The sequence below is a fragment of the Protopterus annectens genome, chromosome 14.part0 (assembly GCF_019279795.1).
Source record: "Protopterus annectens isolate FY-2018-M chromosome 14.part0, PAN1.0, whole genome shotgun sequence".
NCBI lineage: Eukaryota > Metazoa > Chordata > Ceratodontiformes > Protopteridae > Protopterus > Protopterus annectens.
The window spans coordinates 106,227,477-106,241,137 of NC_056748.1; positions in this window are offsets into that span (position 1 = coordinate 106,227,477).

The following is a 13,661-nucleotide window of genomic DNA, read 5'->3' on the forward strand; positions in this document are numbered from 1 at the left end:
CGGAGAGGAGATTGACAACTGACCTTTGGACATGCTAGAATAGTATTGGGAATTCCTTTATAATTGAAATAAAGGGCCAATGGGGAACAAGGTACTCAAGGGGAGTTTGTGAGGGTGTAGTCCTTTTAATTTTTAGTGCTGACTTATATAATTGCTTTAGTGAGCAAGTGCCAGGTAACTTAAAAGCAATGTGTTACAGGGAACTTAAATGCAAAACAACAAACAGTAACTTTCTTTCAAGTCACACATAGAAATAAGTACAGTAAACATTGCAGATATCACTACGGTTCCACAGAAGTGCTAAAAGGCGTTTTAGGTGGAATTAGCGTTTCAGGAAATAAAGAAACAAGCATACAAATAAAGCTAGATTCAGCAGGCCTGGATCTAGTCTATGCTACAGCAAACAAGGTGTACCAATTTCAGTAAGAAACAGTTAGAATATGCAGGCACTATAAGCCTCTAACCAGAAATTCCCTGCTCAGAAGGGCAGAGTCCAGCCTCTCCTCCCACAAGAGTGCAGACCGCAATCCTTCTTAATGTAAAATAACTGGCCTGAAGCCCAAGTCCTTAAACCAGAACTAATACACTTTTAGAATAACAGACACTGAGCCCTCAATCAGCAGTTCCCAACTTAGAAGGATGTAAGCTACCTGTCCTGCCACCACAGTGCAGGCCACAAACCTTCCTAATGTAAAACAACTGGTATGAAGCCCAAGTGCTTAATCCAAAAGACTTAGAAATGATAGCTACACTTTAATCAAGTTACTACCAGCAGTAATAAATACAACTGAATACTTTAAAGAATGCCTGGATTAGTGCTCAAGTTATACAAACAAAGCTAGATTCAGCAGGCTTGGATCTAGTCTATGCTACAGCAAACGAGGTGTACCAATTTCAGTAAGAAGCAGTTCAAATATGCAGGCACTATAAGCTTTAACCAGAAATTCCCAGCTCAAAAGGACAGAGTCCAGCCTCTCCTCCCACAAGAGTGCAGAACACGAACCCTCTTAATGTAAAATAACTGGCCTCAAGCCCAAGTGCTTAAACCAGAATTAATACACTTTTAGAATAACAGACACTGAGCCCTCACTCAGCAGTTCCCAACTTAGAAGGATGTAAGCTACCAGTTCTGCCACTACAGTGCAGACCACAAACCTTCCTAATGTAAAACTGGTCTGAAGCCCAGGTGCTTAAACTAAAAGGCTTACAATGAGTTACACCAAGCAGTAATAAATACAATTGAGTACTTTTAAGATGACGCAAAAGCAAAATAAAGTAGGAAAAAACACAAATACAGTAAAAGCAGATTTTTTTTTTGGAAAGAGAGAAAGGAAAGAGAGAAAGGAGTAGCAGAAACTAAGCTGATTGGCCTTCTCAAATGCTCTCCCTGTACTGGGTAGAATGAGATCAAATTTACACTAGGGGCGGGCAACTGCAAAGCACCAACTATAAAAACACTATACCAACAGCTAAAGGAGCCACTAGAAAAAAAGAGTTTAACTGCAACAAGTTATCATACACAAACAACCCAACAGATGCTTAATAAGCGTGGACAATTTCCAGTTAATACCTCACACACAGTGAAACTAGCTAGAAAAAATACACAGTACACAAAGTGCTATAAACAACAAAGAAATAAAGAACAAAATAAACAAAAAACAGGATACTTAATGTTATATATTGTAGCTCGAGTTTGCTGAGTGTCCTTCCTTCGATCAGCTCACTGTAAAATGGCTGAACACTCACAACTGAGCTTCTTAGGTAACAGAAAGTTGAAACCTGAGACAGCTTTTAAGAAAGAAATCTCAAAAGAACCAATGAGGTGCTTAGTCTAAGCTGTAGTCCAGGAGACCTCAGTCAGCCAATGACCTCAAACAATTCTCTCTCACTGAAATGCCTGATGGCTTTGGCTAAAACAAGATGTCCCTGAATTATGTGCTCAGACACACAGCCTCCACAAACACTAGGCCCAAATACAAGCCTGAATATGGAAATGCTACAAATATCCCCACTACTTAGAACAAACTGCAGAAATGTTACTCACAGCTGAAAAGCAGCAGTGAGCCTTTAAATGAAAGTTTTAAACAGCTAAAGGAGCCACTAGAAAAAAGAGTTTAACTGCAACAAGTTATCATAAACAAACAACCCAACAGATGCTTAATAAGAGTGGACAATTTCCGGTTAATACCTCACACACAGTGAAACTAGCTAGAAAACATACACAGTACACAAAGTGCTATAAACAACAAAGAAATAAAGAACAAAATAAACAAAAAACAGGATACTTAATGTTATATATTGTAGCTCCGAGTTTGCTGAGTGTCCTTCCTTCGATCAGCTCACTGTAAAATGTTTGGAATTCCTAGATCACAGGTTCACTTTTGTAATTAGAGGAACAAGAAGTTTTATGAGAAATAAGAACATCAGTCTATGTCCCCCCGGGCCTGAACAAATACACCTCTATTAAATGTATTCTTAAATTAAAAGCATTGCGTAGATAACTAAACAAATTAAAATAAAATAAAACAAAAGTCAAATTCCTGAGGTATAAATAGGGCTAGGTATATAATTTAAACATACTAGGTTAGTATATTGGGCTAGGTATTAATATATAAGCATATTATGTATTGATTGATTGTTTATTCATTTTTTATTATGCTTATATAGGTTGTGTGATACACTGTTTTTAAACGCAAGGATTTTAGTAGTTTGTGGCATAGTAGGATTGACGTTAAATATTGTTGAGGCTACGACACAGTAGTGGTATGGTTAGCCATAGGAATGTCTATAATACAATGTCAATTTTTATTAAATTGCTGATATTCCGAAGGTATAACATAATAATATGGGCCCAAATATGAAGTTTATTTACATCCACATGTTTGTAAATGCACTTTGTATATAAGGGTGTCATTCTGGAAGCTAATATATTGCATAAAAATAATGTTTTTAGTAATTAATGGGTTAATTCTCCACAATAATAATGTATTGATCAATTAATTATTATTTATTATTTTTTATTATATATATATATATATATATATATATATATATATATATATATATATATACATATATACCTTTGTATATAGATTAATACATGTGCATTTTATTTTATAATGAAATGGAAGCTGAAACAGGAATATATCTTCTTTGTAAATGATGCGCATCATTTAATGCATAATGCATTATTAAATCAGAGTTTAATACAAGTTTAAAATTCGAGATTTAATATTGGATGTTCAAGAAACAGGTTTTTTTAAATAAGAAAGTTGGTTAAAATGTTATTAGTTGAGTGGTAACAATTAAATAGCAATCAGGGTTTTAAATTGGTAATTGAATAAATGATGTTTATTACTTAATTGTTCATTGAAAATGTTTGTGAAGATAGGGGTATATATATATATATATATATATATATATATATATATATATATATATATATATATATATATATATATATAGGAGGTTTTACTGTGTAATTCTTGTCTGATGAAGTTTGGGTATTAGCCCATTCGAAAGTGCTTACAATAAAGGGTTTGGTTTCTATGCGGCTCGTGTCAAGTGGCAGTTCTTCCGTTATTGCTTTTGCTTTTGTACACAGAACACTTTCACATAATGTGAACTTCTATAACTACCAAGGTGTTCTGTAAGCAGATTTTGTAATACATTGCATTCCAGGTAATAATTTTTCTGCTAATCTTAGTTACATTACATGAAATTGTGACACCTGAGAGGCATGTTTGTGTATAGTACATAAACTAGACAGCCGTCATGCCTTAGTTGGCCAGCATGGGAATAGAACCCAATAGTTGTGACTGCAAGGGTCTTCTGCAAAAATGTTTACTTTAGTTATATTGCTGATAATTGTCTGTGAAATTTTAGCACAATCATATATGCTCATAACATGGGCTACCTCAACCACATACCATATACCATTTGTTCCTGGTGTGGGACAAAAAGTGAGCATTATATAACTGAATTAATTTTGCATTATAGAACTATTAGAGTGCTATATTTGACTGGAGTGACAGTAGAACACACATGCATGGCGTACAGCCGTACTGCATTTATTGCAACAAATTTCTTTAGAAATCAACTATACTGCTTAACACTTTATTGGTATTGCTGATAAGTGCCTGTGAAATGTAACCACAATCGTATCTGTTCATAACATGGGCTACCTCACCCATATATACATTTTGTTTCTGGAATGGTAGAAAAAGACAGCATTATTTTACTGAATTCGTTTTGCACTCCAGAACTATTACAGTGCTATAGTTGACTGCATTTCAGTAGAACACACATGGATGGAATACGGCCATATCACATTTATTAAAACAGATTTCTGTAGGAATCAACAATGCTACTTAACACTTTATTAGTATTGCTGATAAATGTCAGTGAAGTCCACACAATATCTGCACATAGAGTTGGCTACCTCATCCATATAACTTTATTACCTGAAGTAGGAGGAACAGAGACCATTATGTGACTGATATTGGCCTGGAGTCAGGCTTGGACCATACTATGAGTCAAAAAATACAGTTTGCAGGCCATTAGTTTTGCATTCTATAGTTATTACAGTGTTACACTTGACTGCAGCAACCTTACCATAGACAAATAATGCATACAGCTCTACTGCAATGGTTATGACAACACAATCTTTCTGTACACCATTTTGCTTACTGTTATTGTTATTGTTTATTGTTTATTGCAAAACTGCTGTCATTGTTTATTTATTGCACTATAGCTCCACTTGCCCATTTATTGCACTGCAGTTTTTATGGTGTATACTTTATTGCAGTTACTGTTTCACTCTTTCTTGCTTTTTGCACTACAGTTAGCATAATAAATCTGTACATACCATACTCACATTGCAACTTGGCCAGGAGCCTGGCATGTAACTCCACATTTCAAGCCCTCTAAGCTGCAGTTGTTGGGAGAGAAGCACACCATTATGCATAGCAGATATGCAGAAATTCAGCTTGCATATTGGTAAAATAGAGGAAAACATACTTACATATTTGTGGGACATTCCCAATTCTGAATTCTTGGATCCAGGTGTCTGATGGTCCCCTCTTTCTTCTCTTCAGGTCATCATAATGATGATGACACGGCTCACCTGTGTGGGGGATACCAGTAACACTGGTGAGTTCCGGGGCCAACCAGTCCCAAGCCTCCCCTTTATACTCCGAGCCCTGGAAACCACCCTGCAGCAACCTGGGTTAATGATGTTTTACCAGGAGCCCAAAAAGACCCTGGACCCCTGAACACCCCATTTCTGTGACCAAAAGTGCACACCTTCACCAGCACTGCCTACCATATCACCAGTTGATCAGACTCCAAAGACTGTTGCAGAATTACTGCCTATTGTGCCTAATATAGGCTGTTTTTCCACCCTTACACATCATTGAGCAACATTAAACATTAAAAAATGCTGTGTTGCTTAGCACCATGCAAACCAGCTAAGTGCAGCTAAATAGTGCAAAAACTTGCACAACAAAAGTTTTAGCTAAGCTTTGCACTCACAAACAAAATTAGCCATTAGCATGTTTAAGTAATGTTCAGCACGGTGTAGTAGTACCATATTTCACAAATTTGTTTTTAAAATTTAACTAATATAACAAATTAAATTATAGACATCTTATCACTACCATGGACTCAATCCCAGGACCTACTAAACATTAGACTGTATTTCTACCCACTTAGCTACATCAATATTATGAAAACTGGTATACCTTCATATCTACTACTGGGCTACCTGTTAGCATTGCTAAGATCTGCAGAGTGCTGCACAAACGTGCTTAAATAGACCCAGATATAAATAATTAATTACAACTGGTTTCTATTTTTAGATGTCTAACAACTGTCAGCTATGTATGTATGAATTCTTCTCGGCTCTGAGGTGCTTTGCTCCACACACAAACAGCAATTTAAAAAAAAAAAACAGAAAAATTTCAAAAATATTTAAAATAAGAAAAATACATAATTATGATAATTAATGACATCTGGTTTCTATTTTTAAATGTCTGGCAGGTGCCAGCTGTCTATATGTGAGCATAACTTGGCATTGCTGTGCTCCTTACTGCACAGCGCAAACATACAAAAAAGTGGAAAATAGTTAAAATAAAATATTGCACATTTGGCCAAATTCACAGCATTTCAACAGTAGTAGGGAGCAGTACAGGCCATCCCCAACCATGGGCAGCCTCTACACTTCTCACTATACTGATTCAGTAACCCTGTTCCTATAGTCTTCCTTGGCAGCATGCCATCATTAATATGCATGGCACGCTGCTGATGGGGAACCATGGTCATGTACATGGATACAGTCTGTGTAGACTCTACACAGTGCCCACATGGAGTTTATTAAATCCTGGGGAGTATGTACGCTGACAGGTTTGAACAGTGGTTCTGGTAACTGGGGACAGGTAGTCAAGTAATGGAATATTGGTATGACTAGTGTGGTCCTTATTTATTACCCTGCATAGGGTTGCATTTGTCCACAACTTGGCTATGCTCACTCTAGAGACATATGCTACAAGTATACAGCATTATTAGTCCTTCAAGTAGGTTAGACTTGTACTGATTGATGTTAGAAGGACAGCTATTCTTGATGTCAGAGAAAACATAGGAAGCCTAAAAATGAGATACAGGTGCTCTTCAAGCATGTAAGCCCCCCCCAAAAAAATACACAGTATGCTATATTCAGTAATATTTCTGAGTTTTGTATGACTTGTGGGTTGTTGAACAAAAGCTGCTGCAGTGTTTAAATTGCTTGTAATTGTTTTACTTTACTCTTTGTACTAAAGAATGAATTAATTCATAGGCTTAAATTGTGTAATATAGCCTAACCATGTTCCATTTTAGTAATATAATTTTCCAGTACCTTCTTTACAGCCTCCAGCAACTGCAAAGGGGTTGATATTAGTCAGGGCATATAATATGGATTATTTGGAGTTAAGATCACAGCATTCTGATATTCAGCATCCATTATGTAATCATTGTTGCATATTACTGTGATACAGTCTTCTCTACCAGATTGGATTATTAAGGATTTCTGCCTTTAGTTAAAAACTGTTATTCAAGCAGTTAGGGCAGAGGACTAAAGATCTCAACTTGTTAACAAGCTGCTTCCTGTGGCAAGGGTGCAGGATTTGAATCTTTCCACCTTCATTTGCCTTATTGAACAAGTTACTTAACCAGACGGTACAATGGAGGAATAGGGAATTTGGGTTAGACGTCTTAATGTCCTCCTGGACTGCATGCCTAGTAACTATGAACCAGTTGTTATTGTTTGCTAGCCATTCCCTAGTGTATAGCTGATCTAATTTAGAAAATGTTATGCCAATATCACCAGCACAACATTTTTATGCAACATCGGTAATTTATACTTCAAGGGCAGCAGGCACTACATTTGTAAGTGATGCACTGAAATGCAGTTGGTAGCCAACAGCAACCAATGCATTAGCAATGGTCCTCTTTAATGTAGAATTACCTAGATACTGCAGAGATTGTGCATGTTGACTTAGCATATGTTATCAGATGGGTAATATTTCTTATGCTGTCATAAATACTCTTCTATTCAAAATGTGCTGCACCTGACTAGACCTTATGGTATGATGTTAGTCATTTTTATTTGGTATAACATAGTTCATCCAAAGCTATAAATAAAGCACATACAATTTATTTCTTCATAACTATAAGAGATGTATGCCGTCAACAAAAAGGCTGCATCTGCTGGTGTGAGTTGCATGGTGCTCTATGAATGAAAACACCTTATGCTTTTTTTCTAGTCATTTTTTAACAGTCATTATTCTGACTTGGTTTGTGATTGTGTGTGTGTGTGTGTGTGTGTGTGTGTGTGTGTGTGTGTGTGTGTGTGTGTGTGTGTGTGTGTGTGTTTGTGTGTGCGTGTTAAGTGAGTGCATGTTAAGTAGGAACAGTTTGAATGGGAATTCCTTTTACCACAAGGTGTACACAATACATACACCTTGAGATAACTTTCTGAATTATAAACAGCCCTACCACAATGCTTTTGCTGTCTATTCATAAAGAATAGTTAAATCAAGGTATATGCAATGTGATTATCTTTATGAATTCCCTGTGTTTGCGTGAAGCAAATTAGAAATATGTGACTATGGTCACTATTATTATTATTATTTTGACAAAGACAACTGAGAATTATGCAGTTAATGTAATTATAGCTGCTGGGATTGGGGGATATTTGTAAGTAAAAATGACTAACCCTGCTGAGCTGATAAAGTTAAAAAGTCATTAGTCTGTAGAAATAGTGCGCATTTGTGTAAAGCAAATTGGAATGCGTTAATGTGGTCATTTTAATCACAATCACACATGAGATGCATACATTTGATTTATTGGCTGTAATTGTTTCTAAAAAACAGATATTTGGTGGATTAGAATGATAGCAGTTTGAGTGGGCTTTTATGGTTGAACTGCTCAAAGAAATTTAATTTTGTCATTATTTATTTATTGCCATTTGTTTACTGGGAGAAGCCAACTACATTTACAGTTCCATTCTTAGAAGAAGCCTGGAGAGACATGCTCTTTGAATAAAACATTGCAGTAGCATAGTTTAACTGAGTACAGTAAAAAAAATTACAATAGCAAATTTGCATTGATATGGTAAAAGGAAAACAATTACATATTTGCAAAATATTGCATGTTTACGTTAATAATACATTGTATGAGAAAAAGGCAAACTATTTTGTAAATTAATTATAGTACTGATGGTTTATATACAGACTATTTATATACACACACGTATATATATACATATATATATATATATATATATATATATATATATATATATATATATAGCAGAATTCAATAAACTCTGTGTAGGCTTCTTGTAGAGCCTAGATGGAATGTATACATGTGTGTGCCCATGATCCTCCTTCAGCAGTATGCTATATATTTTAATTGTGATGTGTGCCTAAGTGAGGTCACTGCAACATGGATATTGAATCCATGTAAGACTGATGGCACAGCCACATACCTTTCAGCCTGCTAACCTTGACCGAAAGATCTACAAGACATTTTATTTCACTAAGTGGATTTACTTTCATTTTTTTTTTTACTTTTTATGTTCTTGTGTGATGCACTGTATTTATCTATGCATAGCTCTGTGCACTCATACATCAGACATCTGCTAGGCATCTAAAAATAGAAACAAAATGTGTTCAGTTTTTTTACTTTTATTTTTATGAGCTTCTTTGCATGGTGTGCCACGTTATTTAGCTATGCTTAGCACTGCACACTCATGCATTAGACATCTGCTAAACATCTAAAAATATAAACCAGATAAATTTCATTGTTGCAGTTGTGCATTGCTTAGCTCCATGCAAACCCACACAGTGAAGCTACACTATGCTATCTTCACAGTATTTCTGAAGAATCATGAGCTTTCTTCACTATTACAGTGGCTAGGTAAGTTAAGTCTAAACCAGCAGTACTGTAGGTCCTGGGTTTGAATCCTGGGCAGTAATACCCTTTACATATACAGCTGTAAAACTGTGTCAGATCACTGAAACTTCAGTTCACTTTAAATTCAGTTATTGTTACCTTCAGAAAAGCTGCATGATGCTAAGCATTGCTTAAACATGGTCAACAGTCATTTCATGTTTGCGCATTGTTAAGGTTACTTAAACATGGGTTGGCCAAGTTTGCATGATGTGGCACATTTTTGAAAGTTACACTATGATGCAGAATGCAGCCTATTTAAAGGGCAATGGGCAGGCATTTCACACTGTTTCTTGGAGCCCGACTTTGACTGTAGGTATGGCTGCTGTTATGGGGGGAGGTGTGTGCTTTAGGGCACAATGGTGGGGTGTAAAAGAGTCAAGGGTTTTCATTGGACTCCTGGTAGAGCACTATGGACCCCTGCTGCTGCAGGGAACCAACCAGGGATCAGAATGTAAGTCTGAGGCCTGAGATTGTCTGGCTACGGACATGACTAGTGCAACAGGTATCCCCTGCACTGGTGAGCATTGCTGTCAATATTATGATGGCTTCTATAAAAGGAAGAGTGGAACCTTGGATCAGTGAATCCAAGAGGCATGGGTAGGGAACACTCCACAGATATGCAAGTATGTTTTCTATTAATTTATAAAGATACAAGCTGAATCTGTGCAAAACTGGTATGCATAATGGTTTCCTTCTCTTAGTACAGCTGCAGAAGAGAGGGCTTGCAATGTGCGGTCCAGTGCAAGACATTTGGCTAGGATGAGACAAGAGTGTGGTATGTAAGAAAATCAATAAAATAATAAATTAAGGCATAACTTAATAATAAAATAAAGTAACTACAGATCCTACAGTCTTCGCAGTCATAACTTTCATTAATGTGTCTGTGCGGATTTACTTCATGATCTCAAAATACTGAAATATCGAAATTCAGTATCTTGAGACAATAAAGTCAAAATCCAAATAACTGAAAACACAAAACCATATAACCCAAACTCCCGAAACCACAGAACTGCGAAAGGCACAGCATACACTACACAACACATACAAACACACTCACCTCCCAACACTGTACAAAAAGCAATACAACACACACACACAAACACACACTCACACACACACACACACACACACACACACACACACACACACACACACACACACACACACACACACAACACACACCTACCCTTACTATATGGGGAAAGCCCCTGCATATATGGGGCAGTGCCCCCCCTCTGTCTGCTAATATATACTATCTCCGAGGTCACACTACCCTCCATAACACAGACAACCCAGCATCACAAATTCCACCCCTTTGCACAAACACACATCGCAGACATACAAACACCACCACTCCCAACACTAACACACTCACACTCTAACCTACCTACCCTAACCCACACATAAAATGTCCCAACACACTCACAAGCGCACAATCCCTCCCCAAAACCCTAAAATAAACAACACTCACCTAATTGGCTATCTATACCCCGGGTTCGACATTGCCAGATTTGACATTTCTGGGTTCACGATTTCTGTCCGTTCAACTTTATAGGCTTGAGATTCTGAAATTCGATATTTCAGGATTTTGAGCTTACAAAGTGTTTCCATCTGTGCATATCTGATCTAGAAAAGCAAACAAAAGCAAGTAAGCATGCAGTACTGTGTAGAATAGCTTCCAACCATTAGTTAATATTGTGGTGTACCCAGATTAAGAGTAAATGTTGTGTTCTGGTCATTGTCTGAAATATGCCGTAGAGTACAGTCAATAACTGAATAGGGGAAACATGTAAGTTAACAGAAGTCCTAGACAGCTATCCATGAGTGTAAATGCAAGATTTGAAACAACATGATCAATAAAAAGTGTAAAAGGAGACAGTGCTCTTATACTTTTCTTATTCAAATACAATGTCCAGTATTCCTGTAGTCACTGCTTCTGTGTTCTAATCCCACACCAGCCAACTGAGAAATTGTACAGTTTTCAATACTGTGTTAGCATTTCATCAATAAAACATAACCATGCTTGTGTGTGAAGTGCACACTCATAGACCTGTATCCTGACTGTACAGCTGTCAAGTGGACATACCTTTCAACTGTCATGATTTTTGCAGAATGTACTGAGTATTGCCACATATGTCTGGTCTGTTTGGTATATGATCTTGTTTTACTAGCCAGTCTCTACCATATTGCTGAGGAGCAATGTCTGAAAAAATGTCAGTCCTCTGATTTGCAGATATATAACATCCATTGAAATGCAATTTAATGGCAAATATGTTATCACAACACCTTGGTACTATAGTAAGAGCACACTATTTAAGAATGTTCCCTGTTGTGCCTTTGCATTACCATTACGTATGGCTTGGCCCATAATGTCCCATGCTAAGATGTTGAAAGGTATGTGTGTGGAACATCATATATACAATATAAGCAACATTGAATGATTGCTGGATGCAATATGATCTCAACTATAGTGTAGTATTTCAAATAATAAACTTCATAGCAGTCAGTGGTCTTACAAGTGAAATCCAACATATCTAAAAGTATGTAGTTGTAGTATGTTTAGTTACATTATCTGTGAAGTTACTAATGTTCTTTTTTCTCTCACCCCACCCCTTCTCTTTTTTTATTTATTTAATCAATATATTTATTATTACTATTATCATATTATTTGTTATTACCTCTTATGTTGGCCTTATGTATAACTTAATATTCCTTTGCCATTAAAAAAAGCTTTCATTTACATTATTGTTGTGGTCCTCATTATATTATTTTCAGTTTCTTTTCATTACTTATCATTGTTTTCTCTTTTATTAATTACGTTTGTTTGGGTTATGTTTATTTTTCCTTTATGTTTCTATTTTATTTACCACACCTCTACAAGGTAGGCTGGTTCCCAGTGATACACCTACCTTGGCTCCCCCAGTCAAGGCACCGGGGCCCAGCACATCTGGGCCGCAGCCTAGTGGCACCCCCTCTGCTGCCCCTGGACTACCTGCTCCATCAGGTAGTTTTGCCCACAGGCTGGGGGTTTGGCCCCCTCTGGGAGCAGAGGTGGAGAGGATGCATTTGTCACCCATGATCAACTGTCAGGTGTGGTGCGTAGGCTTGTGCATCAAACATTTGGTTCACACCTATGCCAGATGGAGAGCATGCTGTCCATCCTGGTGGGGCAGTCACTCCCCATGTGCCAGCATCAACCACTCCCTCCACAGGAACAGTGAAGGTGCAGTACTGACAGTCCCATGGGTAAGAACTTGAGTCACACTGCTACTGTGTCTAATGTCCATGGGACCTTAATCCCCCCACCCTTTCCCCAACCAAGGTTTTCACCCCCCCCCCCTTGTGTCCCTCATCAACCCTGTGTGCTGACTTGTATGTCTTGTCTGTCTGCAAATGGTTCCTCATCTTCCCAGCTTACCTTCCCCACACATACTTATGTCCCTTCACCTACATTGCACTCTCCCCTTTTAAAAAAGGGCACCTGTCCCAAAAAAAAAATTGCCTCATACATTACTCTCCAATAGACAGACATGTACACTGGTCATGCTTAATTTGGTCCAATTGGCTTGATAATACACTTATGTTGTTGTCACCCCTCTCTCTAGGGTGACAGTCCAAATTCAGCTAAAAATAATTGCAAGTCCACAGTTGTTGCTGTTGAAGAAATGGATAGCGATGGTTCTTTCCTATACCCTTCTTGCATATACCTACCTGCCTTTCACTATGTTTCCCCCTGCTTGTACCCCAATTCACCACTGTCCTATCTCCCCAATTTTCTTTTCTTTGAAGAATTATTGCAGGATGCTGCCATCGTGAAGCTATGCTAAATGATGTTATATTATTATATGTATGTGAAAGTATAATAATCACATTCACCTATACCATATTTTGGCGCCAGTACCATCTGACTTGAACAATAATGTATCCAACCACCAAGCCACACAGCCAGTTAATTAGGACAGCTGTTTTAAGCAAAACATAGTAATTGTCATTTTCTCATCATTAAGAGTGTTTAAGCAATGATGTGCATCACACAGCAATGCTGGTAAAAGATTAATGGAAAAATAAGAATTTAACTGTGAATCTGGTAGAGAAATACATCACTATAAACCTATACATATACTAATAAATGTAAGTGAGGTATGTAACAGCAGGTAAGTGTACAATTA